The following is a 27,253-nucleotide window of genomic DNA, read 5'->3' on the forward strand; positions in this document are numbered from 1 at the left end:
TAAGTGGACTCATCATCATCACTGATCAGTCCTATTATAGTGGTGTCATCTGCAAACTTAATGATGGCGTTGTTGCTGTGTCTTGCTGTGCAGTCGTAAGTGAACAGGGAGTACAACCTTGGACTCAGACAGCAGCCTTGTGGGGTTCCACTGCTCAGGGTGAGTGGTGTTGATGTTTTATTACTTATCTGCACCACCTGTGGTCTCTTGATTAGAAAGTCCAGCAGCCAGTTGCAGACAGAGTTGCACAGACCTAATCCCCTGAGCTTTGTCACTGCTATACTGAACTTATTCAGCATCCAAGAGTGAAGAACGGAAGCACAGGATGGAATGGACAAGCAAGTAGGCACAAGCAGATGGGCTAAACAAGCTGGTTGGCATGAGCGGGTAAACATAGTCCAGAGTTGTGATCAGAAATAAAGTGAGGTTTGAAGCTAGGTAGACAAGGGGGCACACCACAAAAGGGATATTCACAAATTGAGCTGAGGCAAACAAGCAAAATTCCTATTAAGTAGCTCTCAGTTCAAATCACAAAGGGGGCAAATCCAGGAAGAAGTGACAGAGCTAAGCAAGGGTTGCAAATCCAGGGCAAAGCACAAAGCAGGGAACATGAGAATTAGGAACAAAACATGAGAGTTAGAGCAAAACTCTACAATAGAGCACAGATCACTACCAAGGCAGAGCTTACAGTCTGTTCCTGCTGAGACAGACATGGTCATAAATTCACACAGGTGGAACAGACTTCTTCCCTGAGCTTGTAGTCATGGCAACTGTCTGACTGACAGGTGAGTAGAGTACTCACTGGTTGCTGTGATGATGTTAACTTGCTCTGCAGTGCTACGGCAGAGGCAAGCATGACATCAGAAGTGGATGAGATTCTCTGGCCAAATTGGCCACATGGGCCCCTCTCTTTTGGAATCACTCTTACACTCTTAGACTTTTTCTACTGATCCCTTGTGAATAATAAATCAATTGAAACAAGAAGAAAAGAAAACAATTGTAACTTTAACAAAAAGTTAACGCTTGAGACATTAACATTAATTTTAAAAATGTTTTTGCTCACTATTTCCTGTATAGATACTTGTAGAAAATACAAATCAAATAAAGCTATCTATATTTGGTCATGGCACTTTGCAGCAGTTAAGAAAAAGTGAAAGCAAAATCAAAAATATTGATTAGATTGAAATTGCATAACATTTCTTTGTAGGCCTATTATCATTTTCTTCTAAGTGCGAAATCCACTTAAAATAAAAAGTCATTATATTCACAGTTCGTGACACAACTACACATTTGCAAAAATAGTGCTAATTGCATTAATAATATACTTGCAGGTAGGATGTGAAGAGATTGGAGTGAATTATTCTTCACTTCTGAAGCTCAGAATTCAGTGTATCACATTTATGTAGAGAAGAGCTCTGTTTTATAGTAAGCCTCCTTTGAACGATCCTATTAGTGTTCATAGTTGTTATAATTGCTCATAGTGTGTTGTTTTATTTTTTAATAATATATTCATTTGTATTATTATATCTAGTGCCATGTGCAACATTTAGATTCAGTAAGTACTTAGAGGAATAACTGGGGAATATGTTGTAGAGGACTTACTTGAGGACCATTCCAGATACAGATTAAATTATTTTCAACATCAACAATATTTGATGAGCATTCAAGGCTCATTTGCTTTTTTTTTCTTTTCCAGGCTGTGTGTGGCTCATTTACTTTGGAAGCCCAAAATGAATGCAACAGGAAAATTCAGTGAAAGAACTCAAAATCTAACTGGACTAAGACTAGATTCTTGCTTTGTTTGGGCAAAAAAATGATAGCACCACCTGGAAATGTTTGACCTGCCTGTTGAAACAAAAATAAAGAAGTGTGTGTCAGTCTATAGATCAAATAATCTCGGTATCACAAACATTGAATAAAATGTTATTGATGTGTCTCCTTGCACCTCTTCATTAGGCATTAGACTGCTGTCCTGGTGCAGACTGATGCTGTGTAGTTGCACCCATGGGGCAGAATGAGCATCAGCTAATGGGGGGACTGCAATAACAATAGTAAGGAGGATTAGCAAGGACAAGAGAGAAATAAACAAAGATATTCTGTGGCCGAAGTTGACGTGGTTTGGATGCCTAACCAGAAAGGTGGGAGAAAAGGGGAGTAAGATTGGAGAAAGGAGAAAAAGTTAAGGGGTAGTGAAAGGGAGAAGAAAGGGTAGGAGAGGAAGTGGTCACAGTTCGGACACAGGATGAGCTCCAGAAAGGTAGAGGACTTCAGAAGAACTGCAGAGTAAATATCAAGGTGAATGTGGAGAGAGAGAGAAAGAGAAAGGGAAGAAACACAACGAGAAAGAAGCATCAGGTAAGAGGATCAGGTTCTGAGACCAGATTTTGGCTAAGTAATTTGAACCTTGTTATAGAACGTTTGCTGTCCTGTTCTTTAAGTAAATTCTGATTCCAAGTCACTTTTGGGCACTTTCCAGGATAATAGGATGTGGGTCATATCCTGGCAATATGACATGTTCAGATGCAGAAACTCTTTCAAATGGCTCTTTTCAGTTTAAATGTGTGACTTCACTCATTTTTAGTGCAATATTCTTTTGGAAATGAATCTTATTAATAAACAGCTTCAGGATTATAACTTGGACATACATTCTGTGGTTCAAAAATGTCAGAAAACTAAAAATAAAGGGCTTGAAAGAACACTGGTAAATTCTTATGAGCTTGCTGAGGCAATAGACTTTCAGACAGAATTTGAGCCAGTGCCAGTGCTTATTTGTAAAACAAAATCAACTTTTTTATTTTTCTAATGAAGGACTAGACAAATCCATTCAGACCCCTCAAGTTCTACTTTGCAGTCCTTGATACTGTTATTTTCTCATTCATACTATCACTAGCAGCAGCCAGGGTCAGTATTTGGCTTTCTGTGTGGTATCACACAGCTTGCAAAAGAAAACAGCGTTATTCTCTTAATATTGTTTGACTTCCTTGTTTTTATTGTTGTTTTGGACTGCATTGTAAAACAAATGTCCACCAGAGGATAATACAGCTTGAACTGAAATTGAAATGTTGTATGAAACTGGATTCGTGATCAGTTCATGTAATTCCAAAGACATGGATGCTACAGTGTTTTGTAGAGAGCTTCAGTTTGCCTAGGGTGCAAGTTGCTGGCAGCTATTCTTGGGATGTTCCTGCTTAGAGGGGGGAAAATAATGGTCGGAATTCTGGGCCCAGTTGTTGTAGGAACTCCAAAAGATGATGTAGTGAAAGCCAAGCAAAGAGCACAGGAGATACATGGAAACAATGAAGAAATAAAAGGTAAATGTTGTCTGACAATGCTACATACAAGAAAAGCTTGTCCCCGATGCAGCTGAGTGTGAGAAAGATGCACAAAAGGAGTGCTTGGCGGACATTGTGTTTATGAGTAAGAAAGTGGAACTGGGCAAAATTAAAATCTGAGTTAATGGGATATCCTCTTCTTCCTGTGAGTTGTGGTTGTGGTTGCAGCAAATCTTTTAGACTTTTTACTGCCATCTTGAGTAAATGTTTTTGGTTTTTGTTTTTCAAACAAAGGAGTCCTTTGAGCATTAACAATGTCTAAATGTCATGCACTCAAAGCACACTTCAAGCATACAGAGTGTTACTAAACTAATCCACATTTCCAAATGTTGTGATATGAGCAGGAGGCAAGAAGCAAGCTTTTTTAAGGACATATTGCATATGTGTTACATAATTGCATAATGTAACACATATGCAATTGGAACCATTCACTTCCTTTATTTCATATTATGGACTGGGAATTCTCTATTTTTCAGATAATATTCTGAGTAATGTCATATTAAATTTAAATTAGGAAAACGTCTGATAAAAATGTTTAAATTCTCAATCTGATATATGTATAGTATTTTATTAACCATATTCAATATAGTAAAACAATTGATTAACATTTTAGCATTAATTGCATACATTAATAACTTTTCTTTGGTTTTCTGTTATTTGCCCTTTGTATTCATTGGATATGTTATCACCTGAAACCATATCCAATAAAGAAATAATCTTGTGATATGTATAGTAAAAAAAAAAGTTATCCAAATGAAAGGACTGATTGTCTTTTTGTTTATGTTTGCAAATGTTTGCGAATGTGAAAGCCATTTTATTACAACTAAAATTAAAATAAAAAGTAATGAAACATTACACTTCATAACTGTGTTGTATTATAATGTCTTTGTCTTGCTTCTTACAGGTTATACTGGAATAAAACTAGATTTCTGCATAAACTGCTAAGAGCCATCAAACTGTCAGATTACAGCCTGATAACTGATGCTGTGTATAACATTTGAATGTTAAGTAACCTCAAAGCATTAGCATTTACCTTCCATTTCTTCCTCAGCTCTCTGACATTTAGCTCTTCCCAGCTAGAATAAGCAGAGATTGCATACATTTAATCACATAGATAAGAGTAATGAGCAGGCAATGAATTATGAAGCAGGGATACCAAGTACTGTAGAAAGAGGGAATTAGAAAAATGTAATGAGCTCTAGGACTGAGAAACACAGATCTAGCACACCTAGCAGCACAAGACTGCCGGAGTGCCAAGATTTTCTCAAATTCTTTACTTTTTTCTGTTTTTTTGTGAATGTTGTGTTTAAATGTGGTACACAAGCTAAGCACTTGAAAATATTTACAGGTATATTATGTAAATATAAATAAGGACAAAAAATATTATGTATTTGGTTTTTAACTGGTATATCTCTTTTCTATTGATTAAAGTAATACAATGTTTTTTTATGTTTTACACAAAGTTAAAAATGCATTGTATTGTAACTTTGGACAATAGTTCTTCTTAAGCTATTTTAAAAAATACAATCACATTGTGGTAAATTTGTTGTTGTTTCAAACTTTCACTGCATAACAATGAAACAACGTCAGAATAGAAAGTTAAGTTTGAGTCCTACTGCCTGAATATCATTTTTTAATTCTTCTTGTTGCCAAGAAGAATTTGTTCTTTAACACTGATTAACTCCCCAGAGAGTGATGTCTTCAGCTGTTAACACTTAACAGTTAACACTTTTCAAGTAACATATAACAAGAAGCAGTGGTGCTCATCTGAATGGTTCTACAAATCAATTAATTATCTTTTAATCTCACCAATATAAAGTTATTTTTATTTTTTATAAAAATAAGGCAAACTTGTGTTATACATTCATGTAAATGTTGGGTGAATAGTATCTGATTAATTCAGGCCTCTGATCTCTCTGCAGGGATTGACGTTTTGCAGTTGGTACATGGAACATCATGACTACTGCATGGAGAAATGCCTTTCAAAAGCCTCCAAAAAAGTATTATTTGGGATTTTTTTGTTGAGCACGTGCTTCTTAAAAAGAATATCAAAGAGTATAGCATTCTTTAACATTTGCATCATAGCTTCAAACACCAGTATTAACATCAACATCAACTCCAAACTTACCAAGTCACTCTTCTCTTGAATACCACTCTTCACTAAAGGCTTTCAAAAACTGAGATGCTTTATAATCAGCTTTTCAGAATACCTTTTGATGTATACACAGACTTCATTATGATTTTCTAAACACAAGTGAGGATGTTTTTATGCATATTTTTTACAAAATGTCTTTTCTACAAGAATTATTTGTGGATATAGGTCCACCCATAGAAACAACGGTTTAAACAGCAGTCTGAAACAGAATGCCTCAAGTACCCGGTTATAACCCCACCAACAAAACAGTGCAAAAAATATGCAGAGGAACTTCAAAATTCTCCAGCAAGACCCATCTACAGCATCTGTTTTCAAAACCCCACTACTTCTAAGTTCATATAGAAGGGACAAGAGGCTCAAAGAATACTTTCATAAAAGAACATGTATCACCTGAAAATTTATCAGGCCCTGTAGAGAATATGTCTGAGGTTGTGGTTAGCTGTAAATGATACAACCAGTCATACGTTGGAGAACCTAGAAGAATACTTTTTTCAACATATACAAAGCATTCAAAATAATAACACAGTGTTTCTAGTTTCCCCACAATGCAATACTAATAACCACATTGCTAAACATGTCACTATCATTGGAGTGAATCAGTGTAAGAAGAAGAAGAAGAAGAGGAATTGCTTACATTTATATGGCACTTTTCTGGACACTCCACTCAAAGCACTTTACAGGTAATGGGGACTCCCCTCCACCACCACCAATGTACAGCATCCACCTGGATAATGCAACGGCAGCCATAGTGCGCCAAAACACTTGCTGTGGGGAGGAGAACATAGTGATGAAGCCAATTTATAGATGGGAATTATGAGGAGGCCATGATTGGTAAAGGCCAATGGGAAATTTGGCCAGGAGGCCAGGGTTACACCCCTACTTTTTTCAGTTGTGAGTTGCAGGGTGTTATGGCTGCTGGCTTTGATATGGAACAAAGGCAAAATAAAAACAAAAGAGTAAGAAGAGTGATCTTCAGTTTTGGACTTTGTAACCTCTTGGAATGAACATTCTATTCTGAAATCATTATCATCATAAGTGTCAAACATGTTTACTTGTTGTTACGTAAGTTTACTGTGGTATGTTTCTTTTCTAACCAGCTATAGAAGGAGTTTAGTCCAATGAGTACAATATAAACACGTTCTTTTCATTTTTAATCAGTAATTGGTACTATTTGGCACTCAAAAGCTCTATCATCTTGCAGTATTATAGTATATCTCCAAAATAAGCGATACGTTTTAGTTGTCTGAAGTTGACAGACAGGTTTGTTTAACACAGATACAGAAATGAATGTTACTTTGGTCATCTGGAATAGGGTCATAGAATAATCATAAAATAAACTGGTTCCACTCCTGTTTTAGTAGTGACAATAGTTGCCAAGCAATTGTCACGAATCGCATTCTTACGAGCACCTCTCACCGCCAACACGCGGGCACTAATGAATCAATTGTCACTCCTCATGCTCTTCCCTGTTTATACCCTCTCACTCCACTCAGTTTCCGCTCACTATTGAGAATAACGCTTGGCTTTCTCTTGTGGGCGTAAACTACTTTCAACCTGATTTCTGGATACCCGACCTTGTTTTTCCTCCTGCTTCGACTTCTTCTGGCCTCTCATTTTGGATTTGGATACTCTCGACCTGACTCTTGTGATACCTGACCTTGCTCTTCTACCTCAACTATGACTTTTTGCCTATTGCCTTTGGGATTTGGACATTAATCACCAGCTACTACCTAGAGTCTCAGCACCGCATAGGGTCCAACCAGGTACTCCTAACGCCATCCTTGACAGCAATAATGTTGCAGCTGAAACTCAAATTCATGCCAAAAGATTTTCATTGGCAGAACACTTTGCAACTAGGTCTCCCAGAAATACACTTTTTAGCCTTTAACTCTGGAAGTACAGTAAAGCTATTAAAGCACAAGGGTATGCGTTGCCTTGTGTTGAGCTTGTTGATACTGGAAAATATCCCAATAAACAGCTGTGAGGGAAAGTTCTGAAGTAAGACTTACTTAAAGACCAAAAGAAACTCTTTCATGGCAGGTTATACTGATCCACCCAAACTATTTGAGTGTCCAATCACTTGATCTAGGGCAGTACTTACAACTGTCTGTTTGAAATGGTTGTATTTTTTTTAGACAGTCATTGCAATTTGGATATAATACATCAAAGATATTAATGTTCCATTGTATTTGAAAAGTTAATAAGAAGACTGAATCACACATTGGCTTAGATTTATTTAACAATAACATAAGGGTGTGATGTTTGACTATATAATGCTATCAAGGAAGGCATCTGTCAAAAAAATGCAAACACTAAATGTATTAAACCTGTATATCTCCTTCAATATAGTGTAACAAGCTGTTGAGAAAACTTTAGAACAGCAGTAGATGCTTTAAAATTACATTAAACAAAAAGTACAATAATGGAACATTTTATACAACAATGAGAAAACTTAAAAGTTATGATTATTATAAATAAAAACAGAATCAAAGGCAAATACAACACTGATGATCAAGGAATACAAAGCAAGAGATCAGGTTTTATAAAATGTAAACTTTTTCTTTCAAATCTTTACAAATAACTGTCTGAAAGTATGATAAATGAAAGTGATACAGTAGTTAAGCAATATGTAGTTAAGAACATGTGAAGCCCTGAGGTAAAGTATAAATTATACTACGAATAGGCAGTACACAGTTTTAGTGCAGTGCAACACTTAACATTAAGGTATCTGTGAATGCCTAATGTAATTAAATTTTTACCATCAAGACTTTAGCATTTGACTTCCAACTGTTCTGAAAAACTGAATTATATATTCTTGAATTACATATTAACTAATCTCTTATCTGACTTAAAATATAAAAAAATATATCAAGAACCCTTACATAATATTTTTACATAGAAAGCTACATTTCCCTGTAACAAGTAAACTATTTTTTTCAACAGTGAATGTAACCTTTCTGCAATACTCACATTCACCTCCATCACTTTATTCTCTGAAGTCAAGAGGGGCATTACTGAGTTCTTTTGAAAACCTCTTTAAGCCAGGTAGTTATTCAGTTCTTTGTGGATGTCTCTCTCTCACCTTCAGTTTTCATCTAGCAAAATTCAGGAGAAAAGAAAGCTGAACACCCGAAGAATGGAAAATTAAGTTCAAGACATAGAGGGAGGGAGTCTGAGCCTTCCATGGTGATAAATAAGTCTGTTAAATGGTTTAAAACAAAACCAATTTTACACAATAAAAGACATCCCTCCAGGTGACCTAATTAGGAAAAGAATGGGTAATCTATTTTTGTGGGACAGTAACAAAGGTTAAACCTGGTCTCTTCCATCAGCCTTTTTAAAGTGACATCTCAGAACAGAAGAGGTCATTGTCTTCTACCAATCACTATATGTAAGGCTCAAAGGAAATTATCATTGTAGCATTGATCTTTTTTGTTGGAAATAGGGTTGGAAATTCATTGTACCCTAAATACTGTAATACAAATGATTTTTTCTTCAAAGTTACTGTTTGGAAACTATAGAGAGTTGTCAGTACATGTAAATAATATTCTGATTAAAATATAATTAGTGGTAGATTGAGCTTTAAGTGAAACTGATATGTAAGACTGTTTCAGGGTTCTTAGCAAAGAAAATATTCTCTTTTAATTATTCTCCTTTCAATTGACAGATATTTGTTTACAGCCTTCATGTGGAAGAGACAGATCACCTGCATCATGTCTGTTATTTTCAGATACAACTGAAGTAAACAAAGCAGCTAAAAACAACATTCGTCCTAGTTGTTTCAGGCTATTAGTTTTTATTTGGGTTGTTACTGCTAAGGGAAAATATCCAAATAGTCAAATCAATGGTTCATAAGGTAATAATTTCCAAAAATATCCTCTCAGGAGTATAACTAAGAGATTAGTGTAGAATTACTTTGAAACCACAATCATAATCAAAGTATTTGATTGTATATGAATTTAATACATGGTTAAATTGTTTAGAAATAATATGTACATGTTTTTTCTTATATATAATATTATACCTGTTTTAGAATGTTCTTTCTCTGTTCTATCTTTAACAGCTGAAAACACTATGGAACACTGGTGTTTGTCCCTAAAATGGCACAGAAATGGCTTACCTTATATAATATTCTTTACAGTTTACTGATAGCCCTGATATGATTGATCTACTTCTAAACCCCTATAATGACAATTGTTAGCATACATATATACAATAGGTCAGTATCTTGTCTTGTCTTGTCGAGATTCTTGAAGTTAAGTCTTGGTGCTAGAGTCAGTCAATAAACCAAAAGTGCACATCATTAAGTCCTCTAAAACAGACATTAGTTTCAGAATGCAAGGAGTTGATTTATCTTGGACTGAGTCACTTTACTGTTATTCAGTCAGCAGCAGATAATCTTAATCACACAGGACTTAAAACTGGCTAAAAGAAATTAAAATTAAAAAAGCAAGTGATATTGAGAGAAACTAAATTAATTTATAAATGTGTTTTAATGATTAGATTGCTAGAAATGTAAAAAGAAAGCATTTACAATGTTAATTAAACTAAACTGCAAAGGTAAAGTTAAATTAAATAAGGGCCTTAATGTATGTTGTGGGGTAGGTACTGGAGATCTGGAAAAACATATTATGTTGATATAAAAACTAATAAAGTTTGATCTAAGTAGGTTCAGGCAGAAAAAAAATGTAATTGAAATATTAACTCCACAAGACATATTTAATGCTTAAAATAGTGTTTCAAAACAACATCATCTTCACAAATATCACCCTCAAGAATTCCCTGGAAACCTAGAACACACATGCATCATTAAAATGCATTTATTTTAAAAATCATATAATTATATTTAATTCATCACAATCAAACACAAGACGCTGCTGTGTTTAGCAAAACTTACATTTTGTCATCAGCTAATCAGAGTATGAGAATGATTTCATTGAGCAAAATCTATGTCATTTCTAAAATAAATTAAGAAAGCCTTTTGATGTCTTCATTTTCCAAGGAGTTGTTCAAAGGAGAAGTTGACTGCTTATCTGCTAGAAATATAATATTGCCCTACGGAGCCACAGAGGTCTGTCTTACATTTTTTATGTCTTAAGAAGCATTTTTTCTTCTTGATGCATGCATTAGCATTACATTTTCAGCATTTAGCATTATTTGGGCCAAATTCTTAACTTCACACTCATACCGTTTCCCCTGAAAAGTGTTGACACTGTGATGGGAACCTCTGTGTTACTTTCCCTAACATCTCTGGTTTTGCTTTTATCTGCCATTCAATCATCCATTCTCTATCTGCTTTAACCAATAAAGGGTTGCGGGGGAGCCAGAGTCTATCCCGGCAAGCAACAAGCGCAGGGCAGAGTACTCCCAGGATAGGAGGCCAGTCCATCACAGGGCAGATAGACAAAAAGACAGAATTGGACACACTCTCACCAGGGCCAATCAGTTTGTCATTGGGTTGCAGGAGGAAACCTGAGCACCTGGGGAAAACCCAGGCAACATGGGGAGAGTATACAAACTCCAAGTAGACAGCTCCTCAGGTTCAGAATTGAACCACTGTGCCACCATGCCACTGCTTTTCTATCTTGATGTCTGTTGTTTGGATCTGACATGCTGGTGGTGAATCTGGAGTGCTGTGACTGAGGCAGTTGAATCCTGGCCTACACAGTGCCTCTATTGTAGTGGTTTAGTGTTTCCTGGGGAAACTTGGAGCGGGTACCTCTGACTGGGATGGGGGAGGGGTTTTGCAGATGCTGCTGAACTGTTCTGTTCTTGCTTTAAACCAGAATGAAATGGTTCAAATGAAACTTATTCATTAACACCTGTACTGTTAATAAAGTACTGTTGTACGAAATATCAGAATCTGAAACTGTGATGTTCAAAAATGCATGTAAAAATAAAAATACTTACATTACCTTTCAAAACAGAACTACATTTTTTAATTTCCTAAAATATTTAATTTAATTGTAGGAATACTGAACAAATGCACATCTCAACACCTTTTTGTAACCAGTTTTTATCTTCATTAGATTGATTGGAATAAAAATATTTGCCAATATGTACAACAAAAGACATCCTGACATCCACTGTGCAAACCTTTAACATATCTCTCCACAAAATCTGATGCAATCCATTTGAAATGTTGGAGCCATACTAGGAAATATACTGTATATGGTGTGAATGCCATTTTCTAATGTAAAACATGTGACAGCATGTACAGAAATAAATGTGTGCTTAATAGCAAAAATATGGTGTTATGAAATCCATTCTAAATCAATGTAACATAGTGAACAATATTACATTAAGACCTTAACTTTAGTTTAAAACATGGTTAAATTAAGCTTAACTCAGCACATTAGCTGGATATAAAAAAATGTTGTTAACATTAAAAATGTATTTTATCTGTTGTTTTTTCATAAATATTTTTTAGTGGCATGTAAGTTGATCCTATTCACTTTAGTTTTTGTTCTGCATAAGAGTTTTAAAAAATAATTATGTAAAATTTATTTGAAACTTTTGGAGGATCCTTCCTGTAGACACTCAGCTATAATTAGTTTTGCCCAACTGTATTGCATCATAAGCAGGTTCAGCCAGATTTGCTGGGGCTTTAAAACTTACTAAGAGAAATTGGAAACGGACTGTGGGACAAAAAGTGGTGCTACACCTCTTAATGCGGTTAGAACTTGGGTTTTGTAAAGGACAAAGGGCATGGAATTGGTTTTTCATTGAATGAATGTAGATGTAATAGAGAGAACCTGCTACTTCTATGACTTTCTGTTACATTCCCACAGCCATGAACAAATACCAACCCAGCCCTGCAGTTTTCTTGCCTTTGTTTCAGCTTTCTGGGATCCTGACCATGGACAAAATATCTGTCTGTTTAAAGTCACTTCAAAGGTGAATTTAAGCTCCTTTTTCATCTCCTGAGATCAATTTGTTATTTTAAAATCCCAGATAAAACCATTGAATATGTTTTTAAAAGATCGATTGAAATAATAAACATTTTGTATTTTATGCACCCTGTTTCAACATGGGAGTATTGATCACAAGAATTCCATTTTATACTAATGACCTTAGTCTTGTAAATGCCACCTTAGAAGATTAGGAATCACAATAGCACTACGAATTATATTTATCCTGAAAATCACATTCCTACTTCTTATTTAAACACACATGAAATATAGATTTATAGATTTGGTAGGTAAACTGTGAAGGTAATTGTAAAACAGATTAATCTTTGACATAGGCAACTTAAAAGTGTTAAATAAAATATGAAAAAAGTACTTTGCTCAATAGTCTGATTTATTTTTCTCACAATAATACAGAAAAATAATTTAGGATCAAAGATGTTTGCTGTCCTTCAGTGAATTGTTAAACTTGGCTTTGAAATTTGCTTTGATCATTTGTTGAAAATAGTGATGCCTCAAATGTGTTTACATCATTTGCCAACCGATCAACTTTAATATAAAGAGATAAAAATTAGATTGAAAATCTGCATGACTGTTAAATTAAATTTCAACTTCATTTCACTAATGTGGCATCTGTTTCTAAAGTGTGCTTGATTACAAACATTTAAATAAAAGATTAAAGTAAGCTTCATGTCTCTAATCAGACACATTGTGACAAAGGGATCTTGTTTATTATATATACAAAATAAACTAGGAGTAAAAAATATTATAGTTCAGGTGGGTAGCTGCGCCAGCATGCGAAGGCTGCAAAGGAACAAGTAATAGGTTTATTCCATGCTGAAAAAAAGAAGAAAGAAAACAGAACGTTTCGGCCATGGAGCCTTCTTCAGGTGTCAAAAATATTATATATACTCTATCAAGATATCACAGAGAAAAAAGACTTGAACTAAGTTTTAAGAATATATACTGTATCTACCTAAATTGTGTTTTTCATCAGTTGTCACTTATAAATGCCATTTTATAGACAACTAAAAATTATCTATAAATATATTTCTCAACAATTGTAGAACTGTATGGGTATTCCATGCAAAAGTTATATTTTTGGAACTGTTTGAAAAAAAAACATTAAAGTTCCAAAGGAAATGTTCCATTGATGCATTAAATACACTGAAATACACTTTGTGAACCTAAATAAATGTTGTTCCAAGGAAATTTCAGGTTTTAGTACTATTGCTGCACTATCCTTTTAAGGGAGAAAAGGATTTACATAAGGCTCAGAAGGGTGCAAAAAAACTCTTCACACTCTTAACCCAGCCATTATTATTGCGTAAGTGGATGTGTTGAATTTGCATGCTTTTGTTTCCAGTTCAGCCCTGACAGAACAGAATGGAGTGGAAGCCCCGCTGTGTCCTAAAGGGAGGCAAATTCAGTGTGTCTCATTTATTTTAATTGGAGAACCTCCCTAACAACTCTCTCCTTATTTTTCTTACAGAAGATTATGCAGGGAAACTGAGAGTAAGATGCTAAAAACCTTCCCAAAGTGTAACCATAAGCCCTTTCAAATATATTTTAGGATAAGCAAATAATAACAAAGAAAGATTTTTTTCCCAAAAAAAACATTCAATTAAAACTACGAGAGAATGATTGCACTGAATAACCTTTTTCAGCTTGCACAGAGGGATTTCATCAATATACAAATTCACAATTGAAAAATATTAGGTATTTAATTTTATAAATACATTATACAAAATGGAGGAAAAAAATAAGACATGTCACACTCAAATCCTCTACTATGATTTTTTTTTAGACTTGTGTTACATAAAACAGTGTGAAAATAATTACAATAAGATGAGCAGGCATTATGTATAATTTTAATTCCAAGTCATTCAGTATGTATTTATAGTATTCACTGAATACCACTTCTTCCTTTGTAAATAACTGTCAGAATTCTACCATTCGTAACTTAAGAAGGTTCATGCTGTTCTTGAAGGTTTAGCTTATGTCTTCTTGTGTCAGACTGCCTGCTACTGCCTTTTCATAGATCTGGTCCAGCTCCGAAGATGTTTATTGTAATGACTGATGGTCTTATCTAAGGCCTTGAAAACATTTCAGGCTTTAAACTATTTAAGTCCTCTACTTTGGATTATTTTAGGTACTTTCATTGGTGCTGCTAAAGTCAAACACTACAAATGTGTACTGTATTCATTGATTAATAGCCTTATAATCAGTTCTAATTACCCAGGATGTTAAGACATACTGTGAATAAACATGGACACAAATCAAACCCAAAAAAGTGAAAGGTACAGTATACAGTGTATGTGTGGGAGAGGAATAATTTAAAATACTCTACTTTTCATCTATACAAAAAGAGATATACCGTAGACATATGCCGTATGTGAAATATTTTCTGCAAATTCCTCTATATGCGGTGAGTGACGTAAAAATAAAGAAAAATCAAATAGTAATTCCATGATAAAAATAATGGAAAAATTAGCTAATTCAAATCTGATGCAGCACGCATCTGAGCTACACTTCGGGAACTAGGATACAAAAACTATAGCACGCCGGTGCTTTCTTTATTGGCCCTTTCTTTATCACCCTCAATATGGCTTGTAAACCGAAAACAAGTAAGAAGGGGAAATGCAAGTCAAGAAAAGTGCCTTGTTAATCCTATTAATTTGATATACTTTGGATTGTGTTGCTAGAGCAACAAAGGATTGTTTAGTACTTAAAAATCAAAACATATGAATGAAGACTGAATTTAATAATGTTTCTTGGAAAAATCCTTAGCTCAGAATTTAATTTTATTCAATAAACTGTTTTATATCTTGCTCGCAGTTTTTTTTCTTAATGGATTTCCATCAAATCATAATTTACTCTTAATTCCATGATTATAACTAGTTATTACATGAGCTCTCTAAGTGAATTATAGGGATTGGCCACAAAGGGTAATGAAAGAAAGGCTTAAGATATACTCTATAAGCACAAATATGTGTTAATGCAAACAATAAAGTACACTTCTTAACAACTATTCAGAACCAATCTATTATAATCCCGCCGCAATGAGGTTATTAAGAGGGCAATGCTTTTCTATACACAGTGGTACACAGGGGAAAAATGCTTATTTTGCTGTTCTCACTAGTAAATTGATAGCAAAACTAGCAGTGATGACTATTGCTTAAGTGAGATTTATGTTTTAGTTTTAAAAGAACAGTGACTTGATGGCAATACAAAAGTGGGCATGAGCCAAGTAGCACGGTTCGGAAAATAGAGTTTCAGCTTGTTTGCTTCAACTGACTGTACCTGCAAGAAAAACAAATCCTTAGATTCCAGCTCTCAAAGGAACAGGGTTATTATAATAAAGCATGGGCGTAATAAAAAAACAGGAACTGCAACTTCACACTTTGTACAACCAGTGGAAATCTCCGGTCTCATGAATGATTCCTGCCTTTCAGTTGCATTTCTTTCTCCAGCCCTTTTCTATCTCTCAAGCCATATTCTTCCTCAGGGGGTGCTGGTTATTTATTCACCATCCTTTGAACAGCGTTCTTACTCAGAACGACTCCATATGTTGAGGCAAACACACCAAATTGGGCCACCAATGAAAACACAATGTTAAAAGGGAACTTGAAACTGGAGTATTGCTTTTGAACATATTTTTACATTTTTACTGCACTTTCCCTGCTCAGCTGTTCCAGATGTTTGGCAAAATGTTCTTATTTCATTATGTTTTTACTTGAATAGAATATATGATAATTCCCAAAGTAATATTATTTGGTAGACAAATATGACAGTAAAATCAATGAAAAGTAAAATCGTGGTAAATTAAAATTAACAAAGAAACCCTATTAAGACCATATGTGTTTGTTCGCTTTTATGCCACAGAGATACATTATCACTTGAGATAGTATACCCTGGAAACCCATTACAAGACAGATTACATTAACTTCTTGCATTCACTATCACAAGGTTTTAGAGAACATGAAAATATTCACACTGACTGAAATCAACATTAAAAATATTAATTTACTAAACCTAGACGTAATGTTAAAAGTCCAACATGTTATTTTAAAAATAATTGTAAATATGGATATATTGGAAGTATGTGTAAACTTTATTTTGTTTTTAATAGAAACACTGGTGATAAGCAAAAGACAGACACACCACCAACACATTTTAGTTAAGCTTACAAAGCAAGTTCAGTTTGTCAAAAATCCATCCAAGGCAGAGAGTCACAAACCACAGTAATCATTTAGACAGTCTGTCCACATGAATTGAAACTCTACATTTGATATGGTTAACACTCTCCTGATCAAAGGATTAGTTCTTGCAGCGAAGCACAATACAGTTGGTATTAAAATGCTGGAGCCGGTCTAGTGGACATTTAAGAGAGGAGCTTGTGAGATAAGCCTCCTGAATTCCTAAAAGGAGCAATCCCAGAGAGCAGCAGAGTGACGTTAGAAATGTTATTTCTGTTATTAACATTCAGCATAGATGGAAATACAGTCACACAGTCTTGAATGGGAAAAATGTTAACAAGGATAAAAGCTAAAAAGTAAATTTTCTGGAATCTAACCTCTATATTTAATCTATTAGCAATATAATATTTCTTTATAAGGTAAAAATATCTTCATCAAGCATTAATAGGCTTTCCTGATGAATTTATGTGCTCTATTGGAATCCCTGACGCAGATGTTCAATGTAAAATTATATGTTGTAACATTTGTGTCTGACATCACTAAGAATCCTTTTTATTACCAAACAAAGAACTGTCCAGTAGCTACCAACCTTTCAATTCCAGAGAGAACTGTTCACCCTTCGCAATTTATTCAGGGTCTGTACCAGACTGGAATTTTAAGCAGGATTTCTCTAACCCTGTTTATTTTCAGATGTGCATGCTAATTTGGGTCATTTTAGGGCAAGTATATTTTTTTACTTAAAAAATAAGAAGATTATTGTGTTCATTTTGAATGACTGTGCTCTAAAATGGAGAGAAAAAAATAACTAAAACCTGGAAATAAACTACTCAAGATAACAGGAATTAAAGACAGAGATGTTTCTTGTGTTTTAACAGAAAAAAAAACAATTAACTTGAAGGGCACAACCTGACATAGCATGGATTGGCTTTAATTTAAGGTCTGTTGGAATCTGAGCACAGACAATTTACTTGTCTCTAAGCCCTTAACCACACTGCACCTCACTGAATCATACAGGAGATGTTTCCATTTAGAAAAGAAAATGAAATGGCTGGACAGTTCCTAGCAAATGAATCCTGCAAATTAAAAAAAAAAAATGAAAAGTCAGTTTTAAAGTTGAAGATCTAAAACTTTAGTCTGAGAGCATATTATTATTTAGTGTTTAACATTTGGAATAATGTGAAGGTAAAATACGATTTTTGTTTTCCTGAAGAAGAGGTACTGTAAGTCTAATAACATAAAAGAATGTAAATAAAAATACAGTGTTAGTCTTTAGTGAAATGAATCTATAAGGACATAATGCTTCCCGTGATTGCAGACGTGAGTGCTCTATATATTTAGAGGAGTTAAGGAACGACCACTGAATTTTATTTAAATAAAAAGAAAGTGATCATTGTGTATATAATAAAAGGAAGTAAGAATAGAATTTTATTATCGTGACTTTTTAAAAGACAGTAGTAATTGGGCATTTAACATCAAACACTCAAGTAATAAAAAAACAGATGCCTGCTATTTACTATAATAAAGATACTTATTGGTTACTGAAAAAAAACATTCCAAGGCTTTCAGAATAGTGATTACACTATGTACACATCATGTGTAAGCAGACAGGAATGATGTTTTTTTTTTTTTACACAGTTTAGACCCACAGATTGTTAGTATGAACATTATAATGGTCACATGGTTCCTGTTTAAACCCCAGACACCATTAGCTTTTAATCATACTACTCCAGGGACTTAACCCCACCAATATTATTTCTAGGATAGTTAAAATACTGGAGTTTGTTTGAAATAAGAAACAGAAAAGATCAGTACGAGCTCAAATTATCTATGAATTTCTATTTCTGAACTCAATAGTGCTTTTCATAATAGATCAACTGAGAAAATAAAATGCTTTCTGTTGTTTAATCTTAGCAAAAAGAATCACACCACAGTAATCCCAAATTCAGCAGCAATCTATTAAGAACTTTGCAATAACAATTGTGAGACTCAGCTGATAAGCACATTCTTTTTTAAATTAATCCGCTTAAGAACTCTCCTCAGTAACGAAAGAACACAGTGAATGGAGGTCCTTTTTATTGCCAAAATATAAACCACCCTTGTAAATGTCTCATTAAGGCATTGCTTCTTAATGTAGTTTTACACCAGAGAGGTACTGACCACATGCACACTTCATAGTAGCTCACTGAGTCACTCAAGCATGATGAGTTAATCAAACATTAATGCAGTCCCATGACCTTTCATTAGCTGTGTGGGCAACACAAAATTTTGAGTTGACTTACTGAATTACATGTTATAAATGCTGACCTTAAAAATAAATTAAAGAGCAGTTTTTCTCACTGCGACATTGCAAACTGAAAAAAAAAGATGGATTATCTATGAGAAGTATGCCCATATGCATGTAGAATAAAGGGGGATTTGGGAACATTAATTCCACAGAGATTTGTACTTGTGGGTTGACAAAGACATTCTTGTTAGTTATGTTTTAATTGGGTGAAGTTGAAGTTATTCATAATACAAAATAGGAGGACAGCTAAGGTACCTTGGCGGTGTGCAAAGAAAATAATAGTTGTTAATAATAAGAGATAACACTGTCTGCGAATTCTCCTTTTTTGCACATTTAATTTTTACTTGCCTAAATTTTCTATTATATACAAATTATCCATAGTGTGTTCTTAAACCTGGCCTCACTTTTTAACAGTAATAATACTCTTGATTACGGTGCATTTTTCATGTTCAAAACTGTTTATGCTTTATTAATATCAAAATTACAGTGAAAATGCAAAAATACTCGGAAGAGTCAATGTCTGCAGACATAGCAAAATAAACAATATTATTTTTATTAAAACTAATGCTTTAATTCAGTATTTGTAATAAATGAATATTAAAACCCTGTATTCACCCAAAACAGGACAACTGAGACAATATACATTTAATTTAAAAAGAAGAAAGAACATGTTAAGTTACTATATATTCATTAACTTGGAATTAGCAGTACATTAAGGTTCAATTGAAGGGAATATTTCCAGAAGGGGAAACTCTTTTTGACAAAAATCTTGCATTGTCATTTACAGAATTCTGTAATTTTTATGATGTGTAACTAAATATATCTCATTGCATTTCTAAAAGGTATTTTGTTACATTATATTACTCTTGATATTCTGTTAATATTGATTCAAAATGTAAAATACATTCACAATAAAAAACTCATATACAAAGCATATTAATTATACGTGCACCACATTTTTGTAGATACAATATATATATATAATGTCATTTTAGCTTTCATTAGCAAGCAATCCTAGCCGTCAGAACCCCTCCCCCACACACAACCTCTTCACAGTAGCCAAAAACATACAGGCAAGATTGACCCCTAATAAGACAAAAACACACGTACAGATTATTTTCTCTTAGAATATAAACCATTTCTTGAAGAGAGCAAAGAAAGATGATGAGAAAGAATGATATAATAACATTCGCGTCTTTCGGATGAGACATTTAACGGAGGTCCTGACTCTCAGTTGGCATTAAAGATCCCTGGGCATTTCTGGATAATAGTTAATCCTATTGTCTGGGCCAAATTTCCCCCCTCGGCCTTCACCGTGGCCTCCAAATTGTCCCCATGTATGATTGGCTTGCTATTGCCCTGCAATGGACTGGCGGCCCGTCCAGGGTGTACCCGGCCTTGTGCTCGTTGCTGGCCGGGTAGGCACCGGCTTCCCAGGACACTGTATGGTATGAAGCAGTTTGGCAACTTACATGACATGACAATTACATTCGGGAAGAAGGTTAGGTATTTCAGGGTGGCATTGTGGTGCAGTGGTTAGCATTTCTCCCTCATAGCACTAGGATCCTGGGTTCAATTCTGGACCTGGGATTTTCTCTGTTTGGAGTTTGTATGTTCTCCCTGTTTTCAAGTGGGATACCTATGGGTGTGCCAGTTTCCTCCCACAGTCCAAAACCCTACTGGCAGGTTGATTGGCTTCTGGGAAAATTGGCCCTAGGTCTGTCTGTGTTTTGTTGTGTGTCTTATCTGCGATGGACTGGAATCCCGTCCAAGACGTACTCTGCCTTGCACCCTTTGGTTGCTGGGATAGCTTCTGGCACCCTGTGACCCTCAGTTGGAAGAAACAGTTAGAAAACGGATTTAGTACAAGAAAGAAAATATTGTTGGAGATAAGGACAGGCAATGTAAGTCTACGGTAATTGGGCAACATCTAAGAAGGCAGTGCAACACCACTGTACTTAATTTGTGTAGAACTCAGAATTGTAACTTATTATGGTCCTTCTAGATGTAAATGAAAATTATTTAGTTTCTTCCATTTATCAAATCACCATTCAAAAGAACCAAAGTGCAAATAATTATTTAGCTAAATGTAAGGTTTTCTTGTAGTTGTAGCATTTTATATATTAAGCAAATTGCCTCATTAGTTTCACGCTTTAGTGTAAATGCAATAATGTTCATTTAACTGCCCACAACACAAATCAACTTGAAATTAAAGAGAAAAATTGGATTAGCCATCTCCTGAGGGGGCATGACCCTTAAAATATACTCTGCAGTGTGATCTAAAAATATTGATATCTTCATAAAGGCCCTTTGATTTGTATTGACACTGGCTGAGCTGCAAATGCACACACATCATTGTTTACCTCACAGTGCTATTTTTTTAAATGTAAATATGATTTATAGAGGCAGTAATCACATTTATACAAAGGGACATCACCAGCTGCTCAACCCATCTCAGTGTAAAACGCTCCACATGACAAAATAGAAAAAGGAAATTGCTTGTCATACTACAAATAACAGACTGCAATACTTCTTATGTGTGCTACTTGATTTGTTTTCTTAAGCAGAGCTAAAAGTGGTCTGGATTTCCTAGATGGGAATAAACATTATGCCTGTACTGTTAAATAGAGCTGTTAAATTATACCAGTGTCAGAACTATTTCTTGGTTTAAATAAGATGGAATAAATCCAATGAGAAAAATATATATGATAAATATATAGAATTAGTTTTTCAAATGAGAATTTTATATCTAATAAATGTATAAGAAATGTTTTGTATGAGACCATGTACTTTACATGTAGGGTGTTATCTTAATATATTCTATTTATTGATTTAGAATATAGAAGCCTTGAACTGAAGATTATTTCTCAGTGGTTTGTTTTCTGGGTTGATTATATGCCGTATCACAAGTGGGCTTAACCCTGAACCTTTTTAGGTATTTGAATGCATACATCAGATATTGCAGTACCAAAATTCAGAACATGTTTCTATCAGTGGAGAAGCATTTTTTTCTCTTGCATCAGGCTAACCCTAGACTTCAATCCACTGTAGATCAAGCTTTGATTGCTCTGAACTAAATAACAGGCCTTGCTGTATTTAAGTGCTTGTAAAATGATAAGCTGTTTGTCAAATAGACCTCACCACCCCCCATGAATAAACAGCTTAGGCACCAGAGCAATAGTCTGCCATTACATTGCACTGTTAATGAAAGAAGTGACCGTAACCATTAGGGCCTGATCTCCCTGCATGAATAATTCACTGACTGTCCTCTTTATTGGAACAGGCCACTTCAGTGGCCTGAGATTGATTGGCAAGGGAGCTGAGTGATAAATAACCCCAGAATGTACAACTGTATTAACAGATTCAAAAATACATGTTTTTGCTCATGTGATCATTATCCTTGCAATTTGTACAAAAATAACAATGCAATATCTAAAACCCATCAAAAATTTAATTCTACAGTTTACTTAATTATTTAAGTGTTCATCAATGTTAGGACAAGCAACAGTTTTTTGCCTATCATTATCATATTTACAGTTTCATCTGGTTAAAATCTGAATGCAAAATGTTTATTATCATTAAGTCTCATCAATATAGTTAGAAAGGAAATTTACTCATGAGCTAAGGGATAATTACATCAGAAGTTATACAGTACCTGCCAAAAGAATTGGGGCAGCAAAATTAAAAATGTCAATTGTCCTCGTGAGATTATCAGGAATGATAAACAAAATAAATTGTTTCATTTTTGCTAGTTCCATATGTAATTTGATCATATTAGAATAACAACACATTGTTTTCAAACCAGTTTTTTCATGTTACCATACTGTACATTATTGGGAAACATTCACTGGAAGTAAATTTCAGAGCTTACAAATCAGGATTTAGATGCATATCTCTTTGAAACAATAATTGCATGACATCGGTGACCTCCTGAGCTGGGTCTTACTCTTTTTGTAATCATCTAAGCTTTCACTTTGATTTCTTGCCTATGCTTGCATTGTTTGGACTTCAATATTTTATTCAGCATATAAAATGCATACTCAATTAGATTTACACCTGGTCAGGACATTCTAAGATTTTCTACTTTTCTGTTTTTGATGAACTCCTTGGTTGTATTGGCCATTTGTTTACTGTCATCATCATGCTGCATGGGGAAACACTGCCCAATAAGTATAGCTATATTTTCTTCTGTAAATGGTTCTGTAAACGTCACTATTAATTCTACTCCTGCTGTCTTTAGTTACATCATCAATAAAGAGAAATGAGCTAGTTCCAGAGACTAGAGACATACCACGGCCATTGCATTTCCACCATGATTTTAGTTGCTTTAGAATTTGCTACAAAGATGACTTTTACAACACAGTGTTATGGACAGGTAAGACCAAGATAAACCTTTATCAAAGTGATAGAAAGGGCAAAGTGTGGAGAAAAAAAGGAATTCTAGATAAGCCAAAGAATAACAACTTATTTCTGAAGCAAGGTGGACGTCATGTCATAGCCTGGTCAGCCTCTTGGTTCACTTGCATTATTGTATAATGTACTAATTATTCATACAAATTACACAATCACAAATGCAAATGGACTTGTAAAGCAAAGATAATACTACAGTCCCAATACTTTTGGAAGCCACTGTATATTAAACGGAAGCAATGGTGACGTTCACAAATTAAATACATCAGAAATCAAATTATAATTGTGTTGTTCATTGCTCTGATTTCACATGATAGCAGATGTAAATATTTTCACTGATGCTGGTACAAATTAATTATTTCTCACTGATCTGTATAATTATTTTGAATTAAGAAAGCATTTTTAAGGTTTCTTAGGGCACAGTCAAATGAGTGTAATTAAGTGGGATGATTTGAAGAAATTTAAAAGAAATTTCTATTATTGCGTTTGACCAAAGCCTCATCCAAGGTGACTAATAGCAATATAAACTAACAAAACTACAAAAATGTTGTCGTAATCTGAAACTAGCACATAATAAATATGAAGTACAAAATAATTAAAATTTAGCTTTTATTATTATTTTAGTACAGTCCTTATTTTAGAAAGTAATGTAGGTTGCCTGCCCGTTTGTTAAACTATTTAACTTTGTTGCTTATTATTTTCTTCATTTTTAAACGTCAACAATAGACATTAGTTTTTTGGATAACGTGGTCAACTTCCCTGTCAATTTCCTTGTTTTAAGTCATGGTACAGTGATTAGTGTAAGTAAGGAGAACTGAAATGGTAAAACAAAAGACACTGTAGATGCTTTATTTTTAGAATTATTAGCTCAAGTGCCACGGATGTTGAAGGTTTCCTGTTTTACATCTTGGCCAAAGAGCTTTGTTAAGGCTTGTCCCAAGTGAGCCTATTCTATTGCAATGTTCTTGTTCTTAAACTATCCAAATTTCTCTCTAAAATGAATAATTCCTTTACACTTGCACCAAAAGCACAATCTGCACAAAACATTTCAAAACAACACATTCATGGAACCATCTATTTCTAATACGGTAAAAATGTGGCACACTAGCCAGTTAGTGAGATCATTATATTGAATGATTGGAAGTCCGGTAATGGGCTACAAACAGTTTTTCTTCTCTGTTTGGGGGATGGGCTGTTTTCTCTGGCTCTTGACAGCAGAAATTACTACTGGATGTGTTACAGCTGCTTCAGTTCCTCTTACAAACCCTCACCAGCCTAATACAAAAAAGCAAGTTAAGAAGGACTGAAATATGGAGCTCCTGGTGTTACACAAGGGCATAATGGTTTAATTTTTAAATTGAAAACACTATAAGAAGGGAACAAGACATAAAAAATCATATTAAAAACTAATTATGAACTAATTTTAAAACACATTTTATATCAACATACATAAGCATGATGAAGAATCTGATTTTTAAGACAGCCTATGACATTTAAAGGATTGAAATTAATTTATTTTTCAGTCTTCTCTACTAATTTATGACCACAAATTAAATACTATATAATAATGTTCAAACTTCAAAATACAATGGCCTTGCTGTAGCATTTTCTTTTGTTTCATAAGCAGGTGAATTCTAACAGGTATTTTGAATTAACTCAATTATTCTGTTTGGCTGCTGACTTACATGGAAGTGCCCAACAAACAAAATGAGATGTCTCCTTTAATTTGAAATACTGTGTGTTAAAATTGCTCTTTCCAAAAGAATATTGATTTTCTGTAGCCCAAATTGCCAGTTTAGCAGTATTACTAGAGGCATTTATGTATCTGGCACACATTTGTTTGTACACTGTAACAAGCACTCTGTGAAGCATGGTAATTAACACCTCCACATTAGCTCATGCAGGGAACACACAGACAAAAACAGATGACTGGCTTTGTTGTAGCTCTCTTCTCTTCAAACATGGGAGCACTTAAGGAACGGACTGTAAGCTCATCAGAGCACCATATGGAGCAGAAAGGAAAGGAAACACTGAGGATGTTCAAATACTATATTGAGGCTGCAGAGTAAATGAAAGCCTTCATTTACAAATTGTATATACTAGCAGCAAGGCATAGAGGTTAAAATCATGCAGACATTACAGATATATACAGTAGGAATGTTCATGATGGGTAGTGCAGTTCAACTAATTTTAATTGTGCTTTGTAGAACAATGAATCACCAGTAGGGAAGACACACAGGTCTAAGTAACAAAATGAATTAATTAAGGTTTAATTTTTTTAAATTGTTTTCCATTCCAGGTGCATCTGTAAAACCAAAAAAAACATTTTAATTTTTAACAGTACAATTTTTACTCTGGTCTATGCCATTATATTTAGAATGAGTTTTCACCAAAAATGCATCTGTAATATTGAATGCTCTATGGCACATGAAACAGTAATACTAGAATGAAACAATAAATCTCACTGAAAATATCAACTACTGTATATCAAAAATATCAATTCAAAGATCATGAGACAACCAATTTCACAAATCCTGAAACACAGATTAAGTATAATTAAAATCTGATTACCCTTTCCAGACAATCTTGTTTCTAGAAGAGAATTTAGTCTGTGGAATATTTTTGCCATTACTGATGCTGATGTAGAGTTGAAACTGTCATTAATTATTCACAAGAAGACATCACATTTGTGCTGAAAGTTAAGAAGAATAGTTCCCATGTATTCTCATAAGCTTATATCAGAGCATCAATCCACAAAATTGTGGATTTTTTTTCCTTTCGTGAAAAAGAATGAGCACCGAGAAAAGCTTATCACATACCGTATAAGTGCAAAAATATCACAAAGTTATCATGATAGTTATGGCATAATTATCAAGACAATTATAGTATTTTTGTAGCAGGTGCACAAATACTTTCCTGAACACACATGACATAGGTAAAATCATTTTGCCAATTAATATTTGTCATCAACCAGGCAGATCGTGAAAGGGTCTACTTTGAACATCACTGGCTAATAATGCGCAATGCCACTGCTGGAAACAATACAAGCTAAACATCTGTGATGCATGCTTTTCACTAAGTTGTAAATGCTGTCTTGTAGGATTTTGTTTCTCTCCTCTCCAAAAGCTTGTACTACCATGGACTTATTCACTGGTCTCTGTGCCCTTGATACCATATATTGTATGCAAATTGTCAATGTCCATAACTGTGTAGCCAAAAGGGCATCCACTGCATAACTATCACAATCGTATAATAATAATATCTTATATTTACAAACCGCCTTTCCGAAACCAATGACGCTGTACATCTTGAATAATGAAAAATGAAAAAGACAAGAAAAGTAAAAGAACAGTAAATGAAAAACAAGAGAGAGTTACAGAACTTGTCTCTCATAAGGTCTGAGAAAGGTCATACCACACAACACTGTACCAGAGGTTAGAGAAGGCACTTGGCAAACAAAGTTGGTCTTAAATAACGTGTTTCATTATATACAGTAAGTAAACATATATTGTCTTGTCAATGCGAGCCTCCAGAAAGAGCAGCAAGTCAGGTCCCAGGACGTGACTGTCACACAAAGTGGTCAGGTTTGCCATCACAAAAGAAGAGGCCATTCAGCCCATCTAGCCTATTTGGCAGAATCACTTCAAAGGGACTTCTATAATGACTACAAACTGTAGTCCTGTCCAGCCCATCACAGCAGGACCTTCCTGTCAATTTTGTACACAAAAATTGGTGACATTCCGCATGTTTTAACCACACTCACTTACATCCATCAGGATAACTTATACAAAACCTTGCTTCCTTACTTAAAATAACTTGTTTCCACTGCTGTGCTCATGAAGTACTGCTCTGACATACCAATGTCACAAAGGCGTTGTTCTCATGATAAGCAAAGTTAATTCTTTTCTTTCTGTGTTTTTCTCTCTCAGCATCTAACAGACTTTGCATGCAATGGTTTAAATCTC

General features: G+C 34.5%; 1 long non-coding RNA gene across 1 annotated transcript in view; it reads right to left on the reverse strand.

Annotated features, from left to right (window-relative positions):
• Window positions 1-4,139: 4,139 nt before the first annotated feature.
• LOC138237728 (uncharacterized) overlaps window positions 4,140-27,253 on the reverse strand; it is a 57,298-nt gene continuing 34,184 nt past the window's right edge. Inside the window, exons 2-4 of the long non-coding RNA XR_011189089.1 lie at window positions 8,458-8,582; window positions 6,122-6,252; window positions 4,140-4,408 (exon numbers count right to left, since the gene is read on the reverse strand). This is a non-coding gene — a long non-coding RNA (uncharacterized lncRNA). The remainder of the gene's footprint in view (window positions 4,409-6,121; window positions 6,253-8,457; window positions 8,583-27,253) is intronic.

Source organism: Lepisosteus oculatus, chromosome 3 (genome assembly GCF_040954835.1).
Source record: "Lepisosteus oculatus isolate fLepOcu1 chromosome 3, fLepOcu1.hap2, whole genome shotgun sequence".
Taxonomy (NCBI): Eukaryota; Metazoa; Chordata; class Actinopteri; order Semionotiformes; family Lepisosteidae; genus Lepisosteus; species Lepisosteus oculatus.